We start from the raw sequence: 12,694 nt of genomic DNA on the forward strand, positions 1-12,694 counted from the left end.
TGAGAGAGGCCTCTGGCCAGTCCATCATGTACATGAGTCCTTTTCTCAGACCCAAACTAAGACACACATTTTTCCTTCCTCTCTTTACCTTCTTCTCTGTGGAAACACTGGGCGTTCTGCGGCACACACGTGAAAGTCTGAGCAAACCCTCAAAGAAGAGAGACCTCCAAAGAAGAGAGACACCTGGCTCCCACAACTCTCCAGGAAAGGATGTGTGCACTAGGCTAGCTAGCACTCGGAGGCCTAGAGCTGAGACTAGCTCTGCAGAGTTTTTGTAATCTGTGCACCTTGAGTGCAAAAAAAATAATTGGCAGACACCTTTCCTGGCCATTAATTCTTTACAGCCAACTTTGAGCGCTTGGGGCGAAAGCTGATTGTCTGCAGTTACTGCCAGCCTGGCCCTGAATTTAGAACAGGGAGCCTGGCTCTCCCATCACCCTTTTTACAAACTCTTCTCCTGGGGCCCCACCACCTCCACCAGACACACACACACACACACACACACACACACACACACACGCACACGCACACGCGCACACACGCACACACACACGCACACGCGCACACGCGCGTGCACGCACGCACGCACACACACACACACACACACACACACACACACACACACACCATCTCTTCCCAGGGCTCCAGAAATGCCAGAGGAAGCTCTTTGTTTAGATTAGAGGAGACTAGAAAATGGCCCTCAATCCAGAGAAACAAAGCCAAGGATTAAAAATGGTGGAAGGCAGAGCCCTTTTCATGCTCTCTTCATGGCCTTGTGACATGGTGTTGTGATTATGCCACATGATAAAGAAGGTCGGGGAGGAGAAGGGTCTTAGCACAGGCCACACAGAGAACGCAGGGACTTGAACTCCAAACCCACTCTCTTCCCTACATTATATGTTGGTGCTATTCCTGCAGCAAACATGTCCTGAGCACCTACTAATGCACCTGGCTCAAAGGAGGACACCCGGATGAATAAGAAATAATCTCACCCAGCTGTGTGCCAATGGCTCACACCTGTAATTCTAGCTACCCAGGAGACTTGAGATCTGAGGATCATGGTTCAAAGCCAGCTGGGAGAAATAAAGTCCATAAGACTCTTACCTCCAATTAACCACCAGAAAACTGGAAGTGGTGCTGTGGCTCAAGTGGTAGAGTGCTAGCCTTGAGATGAAGAGCTCAGGGGCAGTGCCAGGGCCAAGAGTTCAAGCCCCAAGTCTAACAGAAAGAAAGGAAGGAAGGAAGAAAGGAAGAAAGAAAGAAAAGAAACAATCTCCCCACCCAGCACATTCTCTGCACAAGCCATCAGTCAGCATGTGTTTTTTTCTTTAAACATAGAGGACTGGGGCTGGGAAGGTGGCTCAGCGGTACAGTGCTTGCCTTGCAAGTATGAGGCCCTGGATTCGATTCCTCAGCACCACATAAGCAGAAAAAAAAACAGAAATGGCACTGTGGCTCAAGTGGTAGAAGGCTAGCCTTGAGCTGAAGAGCTGAGGGACAGCATCCAGGCCCAGAGTTCAGGTGTCCCACAACAAACAAAAAAGAAAAAAGAAAGAAATCCACATAGAGGACCTGTAACTTATAGACACTTCCTTTTTCTTTTCTTTTATTTTTTTTTTCTGTACCAATCCTTGGGCTTTAAATTAGGGCCTGGGCTCTGTTCCTGTGCTTTTGTGCTCAAGTCTAGTGCCACAGCTCTACTTCCAGGTTTTTGCTGGTTAATTGGAGATAAGAGTCTTATGGACTTCCCTGCCTGGGCTAGCTTCAAATCCTGATCCTAGGATTACAGGCATGAGCTACCAGTGTCTGGCTATGACCACTTCTTAAAGAGCAGATTTGAATAGGTAAAACAGCCCAAATGGCCCACAAAGCCATTCTGAAATTCCTGGCCCTTTATAGAAAACACTTGCCGATTTATTACTGAAAGTAACCTACATGTTCAATGTAATCCCCATCAAAACTCCAAGGATATTCTTCACAGAAATAAAACAAACATGCCAATCTTAAAATTCATATGGAAGCACAAAAAATCCCAAATAGCCAAAGCAATCCTGAGCAAAATGAGCAATGTTGGAAGTATCATAATACCTGACTTCAATCTACACTAAGAGCCATAGTAACAAAACATTATGGATTAATGGTGAGAATATATACAGAGGGGAAGGAAGTAGCATAGAGGGGAGGGGAGGGGAGATACCAACAGAAGAAACAGTCCAATTAATAAGTGAACAAGCCGGGCTCTGGTGGCTCACGCTTGTAATCTTAGCTACTCAGGAGGCTGATCTGAGGATCACAGTTCAAAGCCAGCCCAAGCAAAAAGTCTGTGAGACTCTTATCTCCAATTAACCACCAGAAAACCGGCTGTGGCCCCGTGGCTCAAGTGATAGAGCGCTAGCCTTAAGCTGAAGAGCTGAGGGACAGCACCCAGGCCCAGAGTTCAAGCCCCATGACTGACAAAAAAAAAAAAGTGAACAAATGAATAGAAAATTCCCAAGAGAGGGTGTGGGGTGGAGAGTGGGGGGAGGTGGTAGTTGAGGAGATGGGAGGGATGGGATGATAGGGGAAAAACAAAGGAGGAGGCAACAATGCTGGATAAGAAATGTACTCATTACTTTGCTCATGTTACTGTAACCCCTCTGTACAGTATTTTCACAATAAAAAATGTATTTTAAAAAAACAAAAAACATACTAAGCAATGAGCATTAGCTAATAAATAAGTGGTAAATAATCCTAATAATAATCTTTAAAAAAAAAAAAAGAAGAAAATTCCCAAGAGAAATACAAGTGGCTGATAAATACATGAAGAAAAGTTCAACATCCTTAGCCATAAAGGAAATGAAAACCAAAAACCTACATTTATATTCCATCTCACCCCAAGCAGAATGGCCATCCTCAAGAAAGCAAGCAATGAAAATGCTGATGATGATGGAGGAAATCAGGAAGGAGGAGTCTTTTCACTGTTGGTGGGAATGTAAATTAGTATCACTACTATGGAAATCAATATGGCAGTTCCTCAAAATAAGTAACACTAGACCCACCATATGCTCCTGCCATACCATTCCTGGGCACATATCCAAAGGAATATAAGGCAATATGCTATAGAAATACATACACATTCATTTTTACTGTGTACTATTCATGATAATCAAGCTATGGGAGCAGCCTATGTGACCACTGACCAATGAATGGATAAAGAAAATGTGCTACATTTACCCAGTGGGTTACTAGTCAAGCATAAGAATAATGAAATTGTGTTTTTGTAGGAAAATAGTTGAAGCTGGAGATCATTGTGTTAACTAAAATATTTCAGGGAAAAAAACATCTTTCTCTAAAATGTAGGATTGGGACCTAATATATACACTAGGTCATGTTTATCATCATCTGCCCAACATGAATGTAAAAAGGGATCAGTCTGGGAAAAACCAGGAAGAGGGTTGTAGGATAAGGGGGGGTGGGGAAGGGGGAAAGAAAGAAAGGAAGGAAGGAAGGAAGGAAGGAAGGAAGGAAGGAAGGAAGGAAGGAAGGAAGGAAGGAAGGAAGGAAGCAAAGATGGGATAATGAAACCAATTACAAAATGTTCATGCCAGGTGCCAATAAATCATGCCTGTAATCCTAGCAACTCAGGAGGCTGAGATCTGAGGATTGTGGTTTGAAGCCAGCCTGAGCAAGAAACCCTGTGAGTCTCTTTTTCTTTTTTTTAGGGGGGGGGGGGGGGCGGGGAGAGGTCCGGTCATGGGGCCTGAACTCTGGGCCTGGGCACTGTCCCTCAGCTCTTCAGCTCAAGGCTAGCACTCTACCACTTGAGCCACAGCGCCACTTCGGGCTTTTTTTTTTCTGCTTATGTGGTGCTGAGGAATCGAACCCAGGGGCTCAAGCATGCAAGGCAAGCACTCTACCACTGAGCCACCTTCCCAGCCCCCACCGCCTGTGAGACTCTTATCTCCAATTAATCACAGAATAAGCCAGACGTGGTACTGTGACTCTGTGGCTCTAGTGGTAAAGCCTTGAGCAAAAGGAACTGAGGGACAGTACCCAAGCCCTGAGTTCAAGCCCCAAGACCAGCAATTTTTTTAAAAAGTTCACATAATATATGCTAACAACAACAACAAAAAAATGATGAAATTTGCCAATTGCTGGTTTACTCCAAGCTACACACTGCTGATACACAATCTTAGGCTATGTTCAGCTCTGCTCTGTGAGGTATCCTGTATCATATCCATTTCACAAAGGAGGCTGAGGCACAGACAAGAGATGTCTTGTCCCCTTGCTCAAGAGTCTAGAGCCAAGTAGCTTCAAATTTCCACATTCTCTTTTTTAGGGTGCTCCTCCCCTGCTCCAAGACACTCAGAGAACATTGATAACTCACGTTTTAAGCCACTGGCATTCACTCTTGAAAGTATGGACAGGCCGCTGGCCACTCCCAGCTCCCCGGTATATTAACTGTGTGTCACTACAACAAAACACCCAAGGTAACTAACTTTACAAAGAGAAAAGGTTTAATAGTTTACAGATTTGGAAAACACTGGGGTTGAGGGTGTTGCTCAATGGTAGAGCACTTACCTCGCACAGGCAAGGCCCTGGGCCTAAAGCAAATTCAAACGTGAGTCAGTACCATCTGTTCCGTCTCTGGTGAAAGCCGGGGATGGCAGAATGCCACGGCAGGAGCATGCGTGGAAATAAGTGGTCAGATCTCAAGCCAGGAGCAGAGAAGTCTGGGCTGGACAGGGTTTTATGAGAATTTTCAAATAATTCCCTCTCCAGAACACATGGTGACTATTTCATAGTCCCCGCCCCCAGTAATACGAAGGATCTCCCAAAAGGTGACTTCTTCATATAGTTCCCGCCCCCCAGTACACTAAGGATCTCCTAATAGACCCCCATCTCCCAGAGATTCCACCACCTCCCAACAGTCCCTCTCTGGGCATTGTCAAGCCTTTAATCACAATAGACCTTTGGGGAACACACGAATAGGTCAGTAGGTCATGCCCCACGGGCTGCTCTCTCACCAGGGGACTTCTGCCAAGAGCAGAACCAGGTCTGGTGGTAGCCCTGACTGCATGTCCCTCTCCCATAGGCATCATTAAGACTTACAACATAGCTGCTGCCTCACACCTGTAATCCTAGCTACTCAAGAGGCTGAGATCTGAGGATTGAAGTTTGAAGCCAGCCTGGGCAGGAACATCTATGAGACTCTAATCTCCAATTAACCACTAAAAAGCTGGGCGGGGAGCTGTGGTACAAGTGGTAGAGCAAAAGAAGCTCAGGGACAGTGCCCAGGCCCTGAGTTCAAGCCCAGGACTGGCAAAAAAAAAAAAAAAAAAAAGACTTGAAGCTGGTGCCTATAATCCTAGCTACTCAGGAGGCTGAGAGATCTGAGGATCGTGGTTCAAAGCCAGCTGAGGCAAGAAAGTCCTTGAGACTCTTATCTCCAATAAACTACCAGAAAACAGAAAGTGGCACTATGGCTCAAGTGGTAGAGCATGCACCTTGAGCTGAAGAGCTGAGGGATAGCGCCCAGACCCAGAGTTCCCCACAACTGACCAAAAAAAAAATTCATAATGTGTGAACAGACATTAGTGTGTTGATCCCAAAATTTGAGGTTAATGTAATTAGCTTCTGCTGGTTTGGTTATTAAACCTCTGTGGGAAGGACAGTGGCAGCAATGCAGGTTGGCATGCCAAGGAGAATCTGGCAAACTCCGGGAAGATGACAGCAGGGACCAGCTGGAGTGTATTTCATGACTGAAGTGGTCCAAGCCAACGCACAAGAAGTTACACGATTGCATTTTTGTCTGTGGCAAGTGCTGTGAATTGCTTTGCAAGGGGAGGCAGCTGACAGGCGTGTGGAAGATGCTGTCTGCACCGTTCCGTCTCCTCCACGGCCAGCACCAGCTTGCTGGGAACACCTGCCTCTCTTGGCTTGATTTGTGGCTGGGCAAGAACATTCAGCCCCCGGGGCCAGCTGCAAGTATCCAAGAGTGAATGCTCCTGGAAGCAGCCCGCAGCCGATGACAGCTGGGCAGCTTCCTCCATGGTGACCGTGAAAAGACCATTTCCTTCCCTCCAGGTAGTGCATTTGGAGGCTGGCCTCAAGAAATAACAGCGAGAGATGCTATGGGACACTATTCTGCTCCAGGTCCAGTTTCTGCTTCCCTTGCCATTGTCATCCCCAGGAATCTCCTTCCCTCCCAAAGATGGCTAGATTGGGACCCAGGGCTGCTCCCAGAATCCACCTGTCATAAAAGATACAGTGCTAATAGCTGGGTGCTGTGGCTCACACCTGTACTACTACCTACTCAGGAGACTGAGATCTGAGGATCACGGTTAGAAGCCAGCCCAGGCCTGAAAGTCTGTGAGACTCTTGTCTCTAATAAACTACTCAGAAAAAGCTGGAAATGGCGCTGTGGCTCAAGTGGTAGGGCACTAGCCTTGAGCAAAAGAAGCTCAGGGACAGCACCCAGGCCCTGAGTTCAAGCCCCAGGACCAGCCCAAAAAAAAAAAAAAAAGATACAGTGCTGTTGGAAATACAACAAGAACTTCTGTTAGCAGTCACATAACTTGACTGATACTGTTACTTTCTCTGTTTTATAGACAAAGAAACTGAGGTCTGAGCAGGTTAAAACTTTGTCCAAGATCTCACAGCTAACAAATGATGGTACTATAGCCGTACCAACTAGCTCCAGATAAACACGTACACAACCCTCTTCATCGAAAGGTGCCTGTGGAGCAGTCAAGGGTTCTCCTGGTTTTCAAGTAAGAGTCAGAAAACTTCAAGGTGAATAGAGGCTTGACAATTAGATTCGGATTCAGCATTTTCATCCTAGAGACGATTCACATTCAGTCTCCTGAAAGTGTGTGTCTTTCCAAATAAACTCTCCTATCATTTTTACTAAAAACAACAACAACAACAAAGAAGCCAATTGGATTCCGAGACCTTCAAAGACCTTCCATCATTGAGCTTCATGGACATCCACTTAATTGACCCTACTGCTGTAACAACAGAGATGCCCACCAGGTGGCAACAAAGACACAGCTTCAGCACCCTGGAGCAGACCTTAGACTAACTGGAAGACAAAACCAAAACCAAGAAGATGGTTGGATGGATAGATAGATAGATAGATAGACCGAAGATAGTGGTTTCAAACAAGTAAACACTCACCATCAGAGACTACAAATCAAATATTTAGTGGAGCTTTAATCATCGCACACACAGCAGGCACAGTTCAAGGAAGTACTTGTAATTTTTTTTTGGTGGGGGGTCCGGTCCTGGGGCCTGAACTCTGGGCCTGGGCGCTGTCCCTCAGCTCTTCAGCTCAAGGCTAGCGCTCTACCACTTGAGCCACAGCACCACTTCCGGCTTTTTTCTTTTTGCTTATGTGGTGCTGAGGAATTGAACCCAGGGCCTCATGCATGCAAGGCAAGCGCTCTACCACTGAGCCACCTTCCCAGCCCAGTACTTGTAATTTTTCCTGAGAGCTTTATTACCCTTTTTGTTTCAATTTTCCAGTGAACAACAGACAAGCTGTAAAGTAAGTAAATTGTAAGTACGCCAATCAATGCATTTTCACACACATACACACTATTTCCAGCACCCAGCTCAGGAAAGGAAATGCAACCAGGACCCCGAGATCTCGTCTCTTCCAGCCACTTCCCCTCCAAGGCGAGGAGGGGTCTGCCTTCCAGCACATCCACCAGCTTTATTTTTAGATAGCATGGATTCCCTTGTCTCCTCTGTATAGCATGTGCTTAACATGGTCACACCTGGGTGCTTTAGTGACATGTTTGTTGTGAATACACAATTCATTTCCTCTGCTGAGGTATGTGTCATCTGCATGGTTTCTAGGTTGGGGACATAGTATACCTAATGGTGCTATGTTTTTAGTACTGTAGGTTTATGAACACATTTCCATTGGGCACATAACTAAACTTCTAGGTCATAGGAGCAAGCCGTTTCCAGCTTTCACCTCTAGTAGATCAGATTGTAGCCACTCCAGTGGAGTTTCCCAAAGTGATTTAACAATTCACGCTCCCATTTACAATGGCTGAGCATTCCAGTGGCTCCCTGGCCACATGGAGATTTTCTGCTCAGTGAAGGAGAGGACTTCCCTGTCTTGGCAGCACTAATAGATAGGCATGAAGTGGAAAGCAGAAGGTTTCCAATGAAACCATGAGCCCATATGGCCAGGGAATGGCTGAATGGACACAGCAACAGCCTCTACCAGGAAGAAGTCCTGGATGGCCCTGCTCTTGTGAAGTCCTCTTTGAGCACCTGACTCTCTTCTCAGTGCTAGACATGGAGAAGGAAAAAGACAAACCCCATGCCTGCTCTGGAGAAGCTCACATCTGAGGGAAAGGGGAGACTAAATAAATGTGTCCCAGGATGAAAAGTAATACAAGGAAAAATTAAACAGGGCAAGAGGTTATGGAGGGCAGTGTGCAAAGGTGCTATTTTTTTTTAATGGATGGACAAAAGAGGCCTCTTGATAACACTGAGCAGAAACCAGAAGGAAGTGACCATAAACCATAGGAAAAGAAAGTTCTAGAAACAGAGACCCATTTTGTGAAAAAGCCCTGACATGAGTATATGTTTAGCACATTCATGTAAGAAGCCGACAGGAAGAGGGTGAGGAAGATGGTGAAGCAATAGGACTTGTTGGTGGGATGTGCCTAACTGGGATGTAACCCCCAACTGTGGTTTAAAGTCACCAAAGGCTAAGGGTAGACTTCAGTGGTAGAGCGCATGCCTACTGTGCAAGAGGTCTTGAGCTCAAGTTCAATCTCCAGCACTGAGGAGAGGGAAAACAAAGGACGAAGAAAAAGAAGCAACCACATCGTCAATTATGATTAGACTGTCAATAAAGGGTTGGAGTTTATAGAGATTTTTTGGTGATGGTTATTTACAAAAATAAGCTTATACATAGTTTTAAAAAAAAATTGGTGCAAGCCGGGCGCTGGTGGCTCACGCCTGTAATCCTAGCTACTCAGGAGGCTGAGATCTGAGGATCGCGGTTCAAAGCCAGCCCAGGCAGGAGAGACCATGAGACTCCTATCTCCAATAAACCACCAGAAAACTGGAAGTGGCGCTGTAGCTCATGTGGTAGAGCACTCGCCTTGAGCTGAAGAGCTGAGGGACAGTGCCCAGGCCCAGAGTTCAAGCCCCACAGCCGACAAAAAAAAATTGGTGCAAACACTATACTTTCAGGGATCATTTCTATAGTGTGTTACTAGAGAAATCTCACTGATCGTGTGGAGTATGATGTGTCTTTTGGCCATCCTTCTTAAGCCAGGCCCAAAGAAACATAGGTCCCATGTTTTTCCTTATTTGCAATAACTACTATATGTCTGAGACAAGCCGAAATGGTCAGATAATTTGATGTTAAGCGAAATGAACCCCAAGTTAAGGATTCAAATGTTTTTTTTCTTTCTTGCTATTGTGTCTAACATATTTATAAGATATTTGTTGCTTTGTATGTACCTCCCCCATGGTATAACCCGTTTTCACTCTATTTGATGTTGGTATAATTTGTGGAGGGGAAGGGAAAAAACAAATTGTTTAAATAGGGATACAGGTGGACCCATTGCACCAATGAGATGTACAAGATATTATGTCGAAAATGAACTTAACAACTTTGTGGGGTGGGGGGAAGGGAAGGGATAGAAAGGGGAAACAAGGCAACAATGCTTGATAAGAAATGTACTCATTACCTTGCCTATGTAATTGTAACCCCTCTGTAAGGTATTTTCACAATTTAAAAAATCTCGCAAAAAAAAAAAAATTGGTACAGGTTCTGGGGGCTTGTACTCAAGGCCTAGATGCCATCCTTGAGCATTTTGCTCAAGGCAAGGGCTCTACCACTTGAGACATAGCTCCACTTCTCGTTTTGTGATGGCTAATTGGAAATAAAAGAGTCTCACAGACTTTCCTGTCTGGACTGGCTTTGAACCATGATCCTCAGATCTCAGCCTCCTGAGTAGCTAGGATTATAGGCAGTGCCTGACAAAAAATTTTTTTTAATTATTTAAAAAGGTTCTTCAGGGTTTTCAAGCAAGACTTATATATACAACACAATGGTTACTTAAGATTATTATAGACTGAAAGCCAAACACAATATGCAAATGAATGTGGCTACACTCAAATTTTAAAAAATGAGGGGATAGAGGGGGTTTGGAGCTTGAACTCTGGGCCTGGGCACTGTCCCTGAGCTTTTTCAATCAAGGCTAGTGCTTTACCACTTTTGAGCCACAGCCTCACTTCCAGTTTTCTGGTGTTAATTGGAAATAAGTCTCACAAATTTTCCTGTCCAGAGTTGGCTTTGTACTGCAATCCTCATATCTCAGTCTCCTGAGTAGCTAGGATTACAGGCGCGAGCCACCAATGCCTGGCTCAAATAAGATTTTATTCACAAAACAAATGGAGGACTAGATATGTTTGGGGCTGTAGTTTGCTGGTTCATATGCCTTCAGTGTTGAGCTGCAGAGAGCAGTCATGGGCACATAGTAGCAGTCAAGAAATATTTGTGAGGGCTGGGAAGGTGGTTCAGTGGTAGAGTGTTTGCCTTGCATGCTTGAGGCCCTGGGTTCGATTCCTCAGCACCACATAAGCAAAAAGAAAAAAGCCGGAAGTGGTGCTGTGGCTCAAGTGGTAGAGTGCTAGCCTTGAGCTGAAGAGCTGATGGACAGCACCCTGGCCCAGAGTTCAGGCCCCACGACCAGAACCCACCCCCCCCCAAAAAAAAAAGAAAGAAAGAAATATTTGTGAAAATTTTGTATGCCAGCCTTGGGGCTTAAACTCAGGGCCTGGGTGCTGTCCCTTAGCTTTTTTCACTCAACATGGGTGCTCTATCACTTGACCCACAGTTCCACTTCCAGTTTTTAGCCAGAAGTCTCCTGGACTTTCCTGCGTTGGCTGACTTTGAACTGTGATCATCAGTAATTAGGATTACACAGGTGTGAGCCCACTAGTGCCAGGCTTTCAGATGTTCTTTTGATTCTGATTTGTGATAATTCCTCTGATGTGGACAGTTTCCAATGCTCCATTGTCTTTCTGGAGCAACCTCTACTGCATTCACTTCATTCCATAAATATACACTTGAGCTGCTATAGTATTTGAGAGAGATGAGAATCAACAGCAGATGGATGGATGGATGGATGGATGAGCAAATGGATAGATGGATGGACAGATGGATTCCCCAGGAGAACTGGTGTACATCATTATGGAGACTAGGAAGTCCCATGGTAGGCTGTTTGGAATCTAGACAAAAAGAAGTCAGTACAGTGTCTGAATCCAAGTTTGAAGACTTTTTTCAAAAAACTAGGAAAATTGTCAGCTACCAGTGGCTCACACCTGAATTCCTACCTACTCAGGAGGCTGAAATCTGAGGATCACAGTTCAAAGCCAGCTGGGGTAGGAAAGTCCATGAGACTCTTATCTCCAATAAACTACAAAACAAAGCAAAAACCCCTGGAAGTGAAGCTGTGCCTCAACTGATAGAGCATTAGCTTTGAGCAAAAGAAACTTAAGGACAGCACCTAGGCCTTGAGTTCAAACCCCAGCAAAAAAGGAAGGAAGGAAGGAAGGGAAGAAGGGAGGGAGGGAGGGAGGGGAGAAGGAAAGAAAAAGAAAGAAAACCTATGGTGAAACTCTAAGAACCTGAGGAGAATTTTTGGTACAACTCCTAGAGTACAGATCACAGAAACAAGACTCCTGATGTCCAGGAGCAGGAAAAGACAGTTGCCTCAGCTCCAGGGGAAACAGCAAATTCACCTTTGCTCTGCTTTTTTTTGTTTTTCCCTACCCAGACTTTCAGCTGCTGGATGGTGCCTGCCTAATCAGTTGGTGAGACAGCAGATCTTCCTTATTCCGTCTAGGTATGCAGGAATGGAGGGGAGGGGAGGGGGAAGGAGAGGAGAAGAGAAGGGAGGGAGGGAGAAAGGAGGGGGGAGGAAAAGGGATTCTGTTCCACCAGTTGTGTTTGACGTTCTTTCCAAGTAATCAACTGAAACAGATAATTAGCGAGATTCCACAGAATATGAATGGTCCACCCCATACACATCAACATGGTAACATCTGAGACTGCTTTCCATTGCAACAGCTCTCTGGTGTTTTGTGAAGCCATTGGCCACAGAGGAGAGGAAAAGCAGTCTGCTGTATTTTTGCCTTTGGGCAAATAAATATTAAGAGAAAAGCATCAATGGTCCCACTTTCCACAAGCCCCTTTTAATAAGTACTGCCCATTTCCTTTGGGAAAGGTATGCTCAGACCAATACTATAGAAGAGCCACTTCTGGCTCACTTCGTGCAAATAGCGTTTTAACAAAAATTCTAAACACTGGCAATTTAATGAGAGAAAAAGTATCATTGGATACTCCTTTCCCCTAACTACATTCCATGAACATTTTTCTTCCTTGGGGCTGTTACTAGGACTTAAATTCCGGGCCTGAGTGCTGTCCCTCAGCTTTTATGCTCAAGGTTGACATTCTACCACTTGAGCCGCAGCTCCACTTCTGGCTTCTTGCTGGTTAATAGGGGATAAGAGTCACATGGACTTTCCTGCTGGGGCTGGCTTCAAACTGTGATACTCAGATCCCAGCCTCCTCTGAGTAGTTAGGATTATAGGAATGAGGGCATCGCTGTCAGGCTGTGAACGAACATCTTTTAAAGTAACTTTTAAGTCTATTTTTTTTTTTAATCCAACG

General features: G+C 45.2%; 1 pseudogene; it reads left to right on the plus strand.

Annotated features, from left to right (window-relative positions):
• The first annotated feature begins 9,185 nt into the window (after positions 1–9,185).
• Positions 9,186–9,258, plus strand: LOC138805371 (small nucleolar RNA U3; annotated as a pseudogene).
• The last annotated feature ends 3,436 nt before the right edge of the window (positions 9,259–12,694 follow it).

Source organism: Dipodomys merriami, unplaced genomic scaffold (assembly GCF_024711535.1).
Source record: "Dipodomys merriami isolate MVZ:Mamm:240054 unplaced genomic scaffold, mDipMer1.0.p SCAF_39, whole genome shotgun sequence".
NCBI classification, from domain to species: Eukaryota; Metazoa; Chordata; class Mammalia; order Rodentia; family Heteromyidae; genus Dipodomys; species Dipodomys merriami.